The sequence below is a fragment of the Gavia stellata genome, chromosome 3 (genome assembly GCF_030936135.1).
Source record: "Gavia stellata isolate bGavSte3 chromosome 3, bGavSte3.hap2, whole genome shotgun sequence".
Classification (NCBI taxonomy): Eukaryota; Metazoa; Chordata; class Aves; order Gaviiformes; family Gaviidae; genus Gavia; species Gavia stellata.
In genome coordinates, this window is record NC_082596.1 from 97029952 (window position 1) to 97042217 (window position 12266).

General features: G+C 42.6%; 1 protein-coding gene across 1 annotated transcript in view; it reads left to right on the forward strand.

The window, feature by feature from the left end:
* The window catches only part of JARID2 (jumonji and AT-rich interaction domain containing 2), a 224261-nt gene that overhangs the window by 158471 nt on the left and 53524 nt on the right, over nucleotides 1–12266 (forward strand). Inside the window, exon 4 of the mRNA XM_059835974.1 lies at nucleotides 2219–2388. The gene's annotated coding sequence lies outside the window, so the exon portion shown is untranslated. The remainder of the gene's footprint in view (nucleotides 1–2218; nucleotides 2389–12266) is intronic.

A 12266-nucleotide genomic window follows, 5' to 3' on the forward strand; every position in this document is an offset into this window, starting at 1 on the left:
ACTTACAAGTCGTTCCCTAATCCTCTTTCAATGCTCTAGGGACCAATAGTAGGGATGCTGCAAACAGCCCTGGCTGATCCTTGCTGCAAAGCGTTAACGTTGAACCATGAAACAGGCTTAACCTTTGCTTTTTGGGGTTGTGGTGGTTGTGGAGTCCTCCTTGCTGCTCATCTTCGATCACATGAGATTTGAGCAGGTGGTTTCAGAGATGCGGTGAGTGGATACTGTATGTTTTTAACAGCCAAGCTGAGGAAGCACATGGATGGGGAAAAATCGCTGTGCAGGTGAGAGCAGCAGGCAGGGTTGCTTGCTAACCTTTATAGTCTAGTTTTTGGCGAGAGAGTGTATGTTTTGTGCAGAACAGAAGCCAACACAAAGCGTTATTCTCTGGCTGTATATGTGGTTTTGGTGATAGAAATGTAGTTGGTTGAAATTAAAATGCCATTCATGCTGCGCAGGAGTCCTCCGTCTGCTTGAAGGAACAGAGCTTTGCAAGGCAATCTGAGTAATTTTGGGGATATACAGGCAGATCTATACAAGACCTTCGTTCTGGGAAGATAATTGTTCATAGGTACGAGGAAATATGTGTTCAATTGCCTTTTAGTTCCAGTTTGGAAATTATAAGCACCATGATAAAAAAAAAATTATGAACACCATACTATATTTGCCATTAAGGAGATGAAAATAAGCAGTAAGAATGGCTGGTGTTGTTTGGGGGGGTCGGAGTTGGATGGAGATGACATGGACAATTTTATGTGGAGTTTAGGGAGAAAATCGCTGTTGCTACTTTTGTTTTCTGTTGTCATTAGGGGACGCATATATATGTATACAAACACTGCTTGGATTTTCAATTTTTTTTTTAAATTTTCAGCACAAAATTATGGAAGTTTAAAATACAGTGACAAACTACTTCTTACCCAATTATTTAATATCCATGAAAAAGAAGAGGTTTGCCAATTACGTCTTTCATCCACACTGAACAATAACTGTGCTTTCCTTAAGTCATAACAGTCAAGCCTGCCGCAGAGTGACAAGACCTGGCTTTTCCTTCAGTGTTATTTGATACGTGTTTCAGTTTGACATTATGTAAATACTCTGCTATTAGGGAAGAAAATGACATAAAATTGCATCCTTTCTCAATGAGGTTTTAAGTTCTTTCAGTAGCTTCTCTCCTTTTTGAAGCTGTAATAAAGATCATAATTAGAATCCCAGTTGCTTAAGTGAGAAATTAGCATGTTCTTAAATGTGAAGCCGAGTCAGGTTCCCAGTGAGACCCCCTCCGGGTATCGGTCCTGCCCCAAAGCGCTTTCCCTAATACCAATTTGCGTTCTAGACGTATTAAAGAAAATCATATTCATTGCCACCTAGCAGTTAATCAGAGCCTTCAGATAGGCTTGAAATAATTTGCAGCCTGACTGCCAAAACCAGCTGCATCCCTTCATTTCCTACAGCTGTACCCGAGCATGCTCTAAAACTTACCAGAGAGTGCCAGTCCATCGCCTAGTACCAGGACTGAGACAAATTCACTCAATGCATGTCCTTCATTCTTACAAATTTGTCACAAATACTACTTAACCCCCCCTGGACCTCCTTGTTTACTGTCTTCTAGACTGTGGCCAAGGGAAAAAAAAAAATCTAATGGCTTATACCTGGTATTTTCCCTGTCAAAAATATCTTTTCCTAAAGGTTTTGATTTGTTTTTGTAGAACTGGGCACTAACAGAGATACCTTATCTATTAATGTATATTTTACTATGTAAATAAGATTCTAGCAGATTGGAATAAATTAAAACCTTAATGGGGCTAAAATAAACCTAATTTACAAATTAATTAAAAACAAGAAGCAAAGAACACTAACACTTAAAAAAAGGAGGCATTTTCATGGTGCAAAACACAGATTTAATTTCCAAATAAGTGAATGGTAAACTGTAATTGTATGATGTGCAAGAAAATACTCTGCACATATGAAATAGTAGTCACAGATTTTATAGTCAAGATGTTCCCTTTCTGGTTTTCCAGATTGTCACAGAAGATACCAAAGGGTAAAGCAAATAAAATTCTGTCTTTGCAATTGACCCGGCTAGGGATATGATATTGCTGGGACATGGATTTAGATCCCTCTCTCTCTTTTTTTTTTTTTAAATTGTGCATTTTTATGTTCTGACATCTCTCCTGCAAGTTCTGCCTAACGTGCTTCTGATATGCTCTTGTTTCCACAGGCCGAGGCTGCAAGCACAAAGGAAGTTTGCTCAGTCCCAGCCAAACAGTCCCAGCACAACTCCAATAAAGATAGTGGAGCCGTTGTTACCCCCTCCCGCCACTCAGATTTCTGACCTCTCCAAAAGGAAGCCCAAGACAGAAGATTTTCTCACTTTCCTCTGTCTTCGAGGTAGGAGTCTCGCAGCAGCCTAGGGGGACAGTCTCATTCAAAGAAGGAACCGTAGCACCGCCCACCGAGTAGCAGCTAGACAAATGTACTGGTGCTACACTTGAATATATTGTGTGCATTTCATCTCTCAGCAATTTGACTGTATCTGCAGCAGGAGCATTCGAGTTCATGGTTGTAAAGACCATAAAATGAGGCCTGTAATAGTGCAAAAGGAAATTTCTTTTATGCTTAGCACTCTGTTATCCTGAATGGGTTTTTGTCTAGCTCTCTTAAGTCCTCCCCATCCTCCCTTGTTTTGTCTGACTATAAAATGAAGAAGTGCTTAACGTGCCTGAGTACTTGTTCCTGCAAGAGGAGAAATCTGGAAATTCCCCTTATCTACCTACTCACTGTCCTTTATTGTTCAGTCTGAGTGAGGCTTTTCGTCTGACAGTGGGTGGAGGGCTTGCTGCTGTTCTTAGCTGCCTCAGGAGCCGGGTTGTTCCCATGGTGATAATTAAAACAGGTGAGCTCCTCCACTCTGCAACCCAAGTGCAGAGGAGGCGTGGGAAGTCGTACAGCGAGACACACGAATTCTCTCACAGTACCGGGTGCCGGAGCCTGGCTGGAGCTGTATGGTGTGTGGCTGGGATCACTGGTGTGTGGCTGTGAGCCTGCGTGTCAGACTTGGGGACCTTAGCATGAGCTACAGCTGGCTCTCCAGATTAAGGTAAAGAAGGAGACCTTACCTGAGTGGTCATTTTTCTTGGGACTTCCCATGGCTCTGTGTCCCGGGTCATCTACTGAAGACAGCATCTTTCAGTTTAATCTCCCAATTGTCATGTTAGCTCTCGTATGTTTCTCTTTTGGCAGGTGCGTGTCCCCCCTCCGTCTCCTTAGCTAATCACTGCTCTATCCTTGATGTGCTGGAACGGTGCCTCTTGCTGTTGTTTTGTCCCATTACCTGCTGAAAGGCTGTGCATATGTTACAGATAGGGCTTGTCTGCAAAAGTCTTACCTAGTGGATTGAATCCTTCAAAGCTTGTGTTTGAGTTCCCTTTTCCACTTCTGAGGTCTCCGTTGCATCTACGAGCAGCACTGGTCAACACCACCCCTAGCTTCCTGCTGAGGCTTTCTCACCTTAATGCAGCATGGTTTGATTTCTTTTTTCTTCTCTTCCGTGAGATTTTAGGCTAGTGGTAGCTTTAGACGGTTGTTGCTAATTTATCTGTCTTGACTCTGGTCCAATATGGAGCCTCCATCCTGTTGGGACTTCTGGTAAAGCAGGTGGGTGGAGGGGATGGAGGGGGGTCGTTTGTTAGCTTTTGTGTTTGTTTAAAGGATTGCGAGGAGCAGAATCTGATGGAGTTTAAAGTGGCATCACAGTCCTCTGAAATTTAATCTGTGGAAATGTATTTCTAATTTAGTCTGCTGTGAGGTTGATCAGTCTGTTGGCAGCATGTCACTGCTGTCATCTGGGCCGACTGCCACAGTTGTTGGTGGGAAAATTCAGATGGGGGGGTGGGGGTGTGTGTGTATGTGTGTGAGCACACATGGCTGCATTCACACACTTGTTTCCACTGCTTGCTAACTAAGCATGTGTTATTTATAGCTTTGAAGGCACTTGCACTTAAAGAAGGGCAACCTGTGTGGGGATGTGACTTCTCTCCATTTTTATTTTCTACTGTCTCTTAGCATTCTGCTTTAATAATGCAAATGGGAAGCACGGGTGCTTTTGTCCTATTCCAGTGCTTCATTCAGAAGGTTTGGTGGTTTTTTTTTAAATTTTATTTTAATCAGCGGCTGTTTAGCTCTTGCACCTGTAATTTTCTTCTTTGTTATTCATCTGTAGAATAATTGATGTTTTGTACTGTCAATTAAGAACTTGCAATTCATTCCTAATTTCTTCAGTATGCAGGAGTACTCATATATTTCAGACAACACGTGCGCTCAGACGGCAAGATCCCAATTACAATTATATTAAAAACCACGAGGGAAAATCTGCTCTGAGTGCCACACATGGCACGTTCTTGATCTGCTTAAACAGGCTGAAGAAAAGCAGAAGGGGGAAGCTGTCAGCTCTCTGTTTCAGCACCTCCACAAACTTATTGCTCCATCACCCCTGTGTAAAGCCTGAAAAAAGCCATTAAAAACAGGGGGGGAAATCTTCTCGGACATCTGCTACCTGGATGCATTTCTGTGGAGGAGAAGGAGAGCGGCTGTGGTTTGGAGGGAGAAGGAATGGGGTTGTTGAGATCGGTATTAGCATGATTGTGGCTTCCGTGTCTGAACTGCTGCGTCCTTCAGGAGGTCCTAGCTGCCTGAGATTGTGCCCGTTCGGTCCCTCAGGAGGTTTAGCTCCAGGTGGTTGTCTTTTTCGATGTGCCCATTGGAAAAAAGGAGGTGGAAGCTGGATCTTAATATGCTTTCAGGGAGTTCGTGTAGTAGCCTGCTGGTGCGTCCAGCTCCAGAAAGGTCCCAAAAGTGACTTTCCAGGGCCCTGGCAGGCTTAGTTTGGTGCTGCTCTTCTGGTGGTACTCGGTGAACGTGGAGAGGGAAGAGCCGGCGGCTTACTTAAGCCCTGCATAGGGAAGACTTGTGATTTTTTTGGAAGGGGTTTGTTTTGGTTTTGAATCTCTGTGCTATTATTTATTGAAGTGTTGAGGGACTCAAAATTGTTTGCATGGTGGGACATGTGGTCGTTCTGACTTCTGTCCAGATATGTCTGTCCAGCCCTGGCTTGTTTGCGCTTGCATGATGAAATGCGACATACAATTGCATGGAAATAAGAGCACACTCACAGGGTGTAAGTTCAGCACTTTGAAAATTGTGTAGTAGTAGTAGTAGTGATAAGATCCAGGACAGTAAATCCTCATGTTTGTGTAATTTTTAAATTTTTTTAAAAATCTTTTTAAGTTGGGACTCTCTTAGGTCCTAGTCCTTCAACATGCTCTGATGATATAGTCCCTGCATTCACGATCAAAGCGTTTCTTCGGCAAGGGAGTTTTCTCCAGGACCGGTGGGAAAACAGCTCTGTGATCATGTCTCTGTCCTTGTCCCACCACACCCAGCAGCAGTGTCAGAAGCACAGTGTAAATTTGTTGCACCGTGTCAGCGTGTATTTTCATTTTCTATTTTTAAACAAAGAAATTCAAAAATCCCATCACCACTACAAGTTCACTCTTCAGTACTCTGGGTTTTTTTTTTTTTAAGCGGCAGCAGCTGAATTCTGTGAGTGGTGGAGCAGTACTATCATGCGACAGTGTGGAAGAAAGGCCCTTGATGTGCGTAAGGTCCCATACTTAGGAAAAGAAGTCCCATTTACCTGGCCTTCTGCTATGTGTCAGAAAATCTAATGATTCAAATCACTTTTATTTACTTTTTTTTTTTTTTAAGCATCCTGTAATTTCAAAGGGAGATAATTTAACCAAGATGACCTGCTTGGTTTCATTATCCAGAAGAGTAGGGGCTTTAGACATATTTTTAATTAGTTTGGTTTTTGAACTCTTGATTTGATAATACAATGTACTAATTACTTCTTAGAAGGTAAGCAGAGCAGAATGAAAAAGAATGAAAAAGCTGTAACAGTTGATGAATATCTGAGCACCCTAGAATACATCTAGCTGACCAGACTTGGCAAGGCTCCCCTGCTTTCTATTATTTTAAAATCCTTTTTTTTTTTAATATTTTTTTTTTATTACATTGTGACCTAGAATTTCCAACACAAGAAGGAAGGGAATAACACAGATAGCTCTGAAGTGTTTGTCTGCAGCGTTCTTATCTTTAAATAGCTTCTTTGAAGGAGCCCGTATGCCCTTTGCCAGAGGCATAATTAGTATCTTTCAGCAGCGCGTGTAGGTACGAGTGTGTCATCTCCATGCGGTTGTACAACGGCTTTCACTTTTACTGTATTTTCTGCCTCTGATCAAATTTTTCTTAATAGCTTCCGTTACAGTGCATTTAAGTTACCTTTACTCTCCATAATTATTTACAGGTTAAAAATATTGCAAGTGGAATAATATAGGGCTAAAGGGGGAAGGAGAAACAACTCCCCGTGAGCAATAGATCTTTGGCAAAAGGTGATAACAGGAAGGCTATGATTAGAAGCCTACATTTTAAGAAGTTTTCCCATGATCAATTTTCTAATTAAGCCAGGCCTCTGGGAGTTACATGCTAGAGAATTTCAGGGATTCCTAAATGAAGATGGTTTAATTGAGATCTCACAAATTGAGTTTTCAGGCTCGTCTAACAACTGTTCTGCAAAACACATGACTGTTCATTTTCTTTGAGTACTGCAATGACTTAACGATCTGATGATTTATTACAATTGGGCAAAGCCAGAATAGAAAATCTCTCTATAGCACATTTGTCCAAACTTCAGTAACTTCTAAATCTCAGTGCCCCAATTCTCTTGCAGTTTGCTCTTAAACAGGCTTTTTATTTTTTTAAACATCTTGTTTGGGCGGCAGGCTCGGGGGTCTTTGATCCCAGTCTTCGCTCTTAGGTCTTAATAGGAGGGGTTGCCTGTGCCAGTAGATGCCTGCAGAGGTTTTCCATTACAACGCAAGAGCCCCCAAAATCAAAAACTTGGGAGCTCCTAATTTTGGGCATGTTAGAAAACAACTGTTAATCTGCTGAGCTTTTAATGAGGCAGAAGGTACACTTGGCTGGTAGTTCAGTATCAGTAGGTCCACTGGACTTCGAGAGTCCGTGACTGTATCAGTCACATTCTTGAAGCACTGGCTTTTCAAGGGAGCACGTTGCCGCCGTGGAGACATGCTCACCAAATCAGAGTAAGCAGGTTAAATAGCACGGCAGCTTGATTAGGCTGGAAGCAAAACAATGAAAAGCTGACACTGCCCAAAAATGTGAGCTGCTTTGCAGTCTGGGTTAGTTTTTATAATTCCAGAATAATATTAAAACATGCAGACGTACAGTAATTTGTTTAAAATACTGGAAGAAGACACTTGATCGATTTTGTTGTTAAATCATTTGGTATTTGAGACTAAAATTTTAGGATGGATTGAAACCACAAGAATAAACTTCAGGGTGTTGAATCTTAATTGCACAAACCATTTATTAAAAATAAGTTTGCATTTAGTAACAGTAATCTCACAATTTTGAAGTTATTTTTTAAAGTTAGGAGTAGCAGTGAAGTGTAAAATAGGAGATATTTCTCATATGTGCAACCGTTTAGTCCACCTGTGGAATATGCTGTTCTGGGCTGGTAAGTAACTTTCGCCGTGGTTTAGGACAAGAGTAATTGAATCAGTGTTGGCAGGGAGAAGTGAATATGCGGGCTTGTAGTCAACAGCACGTGTATGAAGTACGCAGAGAGACCCTGGCAAACGACACCATGGCATTATTCCGTCCCAGGGGGTGGGAGTGCTGCTGGAGGGCCATCCCTCCAGGCATGCAGCAGAGGATGCGTCTTCACATCAGTGTGTGCCTACTGGGAGATTTAAGAGGTGGGAAGAGCTGCTGAGTGCAAGATAGAGTAGCCTGTGTGTAGTACTACAGCTGAATCAAAGCTTTTCCCTGCTCTTCCTGTTTTGGGGCCCCTTTCTGATGTTAATGATTCCAATATCTATCCCTGCAAAAAGCCACGGGATGAAATTAACTTGTTGAAATGGGAGACTAATCTTGTGGTTCAGCCTTTGTATTTGCCACAGACTCACTCTGAGTCCCTTGGCAAGCTGCTTAGTTTTTCTGTAAAATGAGGACAAATGTTTAACTCCGTGTACAGGTATTGGCGTAGCTGGACATGGATTATGGATGAGCTACTGGTGTAAAATCTGAGTGCAGCACCTCAAAACCTCGCTGCCCACAGTTTTCGGTGCCCAGGTGGGCAATGTAAAGTATCCTGGCAAAGGCAATTCCTGCCCTTCCTCCCAGCCAGAAAGCTGTGAGCCTGCTTCTGTAACCTGTGAACCTACCATAAGTTCAGCGCTCCCCGAAAGGAGGGAAGAAGTGCTAGGGATGGGGCTCAGGACCACTTGGGTATGAAACACAGCCTGGTAGCCTTTTGGGAATGGCAGCGTGATGGTTTGGGATTTGCAGACTTTTCTTGTTCGTGGTGGAGGGGAACATAAAATTCAGGGGTTGAAGTGTATGTGGGAAGGGTTGGTTTTAAGGTTCACTGCCAAATCTAGCCTCTTTAGTGGAGGTAAATTGCTTTGAGATTGTCAGATATTAATTGTAGGTGTGAGAAGCACTCTTTTTTTTTTTTTTAACTATTCAGTAGTCTGTTGTGTGTTTTGTTAACTTTGGAAAGTGAACCTTTTATTTTTTTTCCTGCAGATCCACACATTTCCCCACCCTTACTTCATTTCCCTAGAAAAGGAACAATTTTCTTCGGGTTTTTGGTTTTAGCTCTACTGTTTTAAAGAATGGACTAAGAAGAAAATGAGTTTTATGTCACTACACCAGCCGATAAGTTAGCCATAACAGTAAGCATCTTGTGATACATACAACAGCAGAGGAAGGGAGAGTTTGAGCATCGGTGTGTTTATGAGCTCTGTTTTATTTCTGTACTTGGGATGGCCTTTTCCTCCCTTGCTCAGTCACCAGGGAGCTCCCTCTGGGACTGTTCCTGCAGGTGGAGTCAGACAAGTGAGATACAATTGCTCTTTCCTATAGAGTTTATGCAGTTCATTGTCTTTCAGCCTTGCTCCGTAAAACGACCATAAAGTGCGGGCATAAATTACATTTATTCGCACTTCAGGGACTTGGCGCTGTCCTGCCAAAACGTAGTAAGTAGGACATATAATAAATGAGAATCGGGCCCTAAATTTTAAGCATTGGGATGCCAGTACATTGGGAGCATTTGGGAGGCAAGGTTTTTCCACCTGCATACAGCCCCGAAATGGGGCCGTGTGTCAGAGGAGAAGCCAAACTTCTGGACGCAGCTCGTTGTAGGGCTTGGCACGCCGTGTGTTTGTCGGGGCAGGATTACGTCCCGCATACCTTGACCTGCCTTGTGCTTAAATCATTCTGATGTCTTAAATTGTTTTAAGATTTTTCCAAAGCACATCTGGGTTATGTTTAATTGTTAGGAGGAAAAAAAAGAGAGGAGCTAGAGGGGGAGTTGGTGTAAATAATTCATGGAGAAGAATCCTCCAATTTTGCAGAAACCACAGCCCAAATTACAGAGAAGGCTCTTGGATTGAGATGATTTTTGTTGTGGTTGTAACATACCAGGGTTTGAATCCTGTCCAGATGAAAACATTTGGTTTGTACTTCAGTAAATATTGCAGAAACACTGCCAGCTAATTCTGAAGAGTAATGAAATAGTGCTTTTGGCAAAGCGCACGCACTTTCCATACTTCTGATTCCACTCTTCAGATCCAAATTCAGAGTTTTTTTTAATATGTTTAGCTAGTCCAAGACAAAAGTTAATGTGATTTAATGAGAAACAAAACATACCGTAATTTAGGAGGGAAAATTACACATTTGTCAAATAAAAAAAAATTAATAACCTCATTAGTCAAATAAAATGGCTGAAAAAGAGTATAGTTTATTCTGTTAATCAGGCATTTGCTGTTGAGGTCAACGCATCTGTATGTCCGGGTTGTGTAAGCATCAATTCTGCCTACTGTTAGTAGCAAGCCTGAATTTTGCACATGCAAAGGGTAACATCTTTCCGAGAAAACTGCTAAAAGCAGCCCCGTGACTTAAAAAAACGTATTTTACTTTGTGCTTATTGTTGTATAAGCATCAAATTATTATAACAGAGAACAGAAAATACATTTTTCATCCTTTCATATGCATTAGGCCACACTTTGTGTATAGTTGTGGTAATTGTTTTTCCTATATAGTTAGGTTTTCTTTTGTGTTGCTCTCACAATAGGAGGGAAGACAAAAATACTCAAGAGAATTTCAATAATGAAACTGCAGATACTGGCGGAAATAGTTGCCAAACATACTTCAAACCTCACTTTTTAAAAAAGCTGAGTATCCTCCCTTTTTGTAATAACTCATAGCTCATTGTAACCATGATGAGTGAATTTAAAAAAGACAACTCACCATTAATGATTTTCTCAAAATTTGCCATGCACAGCGGTATCTGATTAGAGGAGCAGGAACTCCTGCTCTGCCGCCGTGGAGGAGAGGCTACCTGGGGTTCTGCTAGCTGAGCTTTTCACGTGGCTTGCAAGCCCTTAGTCAGCCACGGCAATTTGTTAGGCTTTCGAAATCGCGCGATGAGGGCCAGCTTTGGCGATTTGGCCTTCCCGCAGTGATCTGGAGGAGGGGGAGAGGGCTGGGAAGTTCCCTCCAGGTTGCTGCCTGGCCTTGGCCATAGCTTTTCTGCTCTCAACTGTGAGTTAACAGCGACTTGTTAGGTGGGAAAAGGTGAGTGGCACGTGTCCAGATCAGGGCAGCAGGTTGACAGCACTATCAGACAGATACTCCTGTTAAAGCTGCTCAATACAAGGTGTCCTTCCCGCTTTCCTGTATTTGTTACTATTTAATGTCAGTAATTCTTGTAGTATCTTTCTTCTCCTGTTGCTCCTGTGTCCGTCTGCTAACTTATCTCCCGCCACTCACCTCTTCCTCCAGCCCCAGCACATCTGAGCCCCTCCCTTCTTCTGCTCGGCTGCTGCTGCGTGCCCTTGCTTTCAGCTTACTTCTTCTGCCATGCCTTCTCCTTCCTTCCCAATGCCTTGCTATTGCCTCGTCCAGTTCTCTGGTGTTGGCGTGTGCTTTTATGCAAATATTGATGGAAAACAAATCAGCTGGGGGGGGGGGGGGGAGGCATTTAGGAAGCGTGTGCCTAGACATGATCAGGACAGAATGTAAAACGTGCAGCTCCTACACGAGATTGGAAACATACTGCGTTTCATGTTTTCTTTAATAACATAAAGTGATATATTAAGCTACATATTCAATAAGAAAAAGTGTGCATAGAGATTTTCCAAATCTTTACTTGAGAGCTTGTAACATTACATTACAGTTACAGCATTTATTAATGTACTTTAATTTCCTTAGTCTGGGATTTTAATCTGAATCAGTTCCCTGATCCGATTCACCACATGGCCCCACAAAAAAATTATACTGCCACAGTCGAGGTGGTGGCACAGGAATAAGAGCAAGAGGCCAGATGAAGGTAGATGCTCTGTAGACCATTTTTGATGCCAAGAAAAATGTCCACGCAGCCACAGACAGTCTAGATGGTTCCTTGTATGAAATGTCTTCTAAATAAGTCGTGGGAGGTCAAATTTTATTTTCTAGATACTCAGATTTGCTGAGTGAGCAGGTTTTTCAGGCACCTGCTTATAGGGTGTGTTGGCAGGGTGGGTTTCTCAACGTGGAGGACTGCTTGCGTGCTTTCCCCAAGTGCTGGAGGGCTGCTCCCCTGCTCTCCCCCTTCATCCGCTGTGGTGCCCGTGGTAGCAGCTGCCTGCACAACTTGGGGGCTCCCGGCACAAAAGGAGACTTGTAAAATTCAATACAGCCACAGGCTCTCGTAACTCTCTTGCAGATTTTTCTACTGTTTTCTTGGGGATGGAAAGCGAGGAAAGGGGGAATTATATACCTAGAGTGCCGAGACCTGGCATGCACCACCTCCCAGGCACAGATGTTGCCCTCTATCCAGAGCATTGCAGCGCTTCTCTTTTGCTGTTGGTTATTAATTAAATTCTAATGTCACTCTTTAGATTGCCCTGGGTAGGCTTTGAGAATCATGCCTTGGTGCTGGGGGGGGAAAGAGGAAGAGGAGGAATGATTGCTCATCTTTACTCTTGCAGTCTGGCTGGCAAAATATGTGCAAGAATGAACTGGCATAGCTGTCCCGTGGGTTTCTGTTGCTGAGTGTGTCCAGGTAAAGACAAAAATGTGCAGAATAGTGTGTCGTAAACTAAAAAAATCAAGCAAGCACCTACAACTGTATGTTCTGTGAA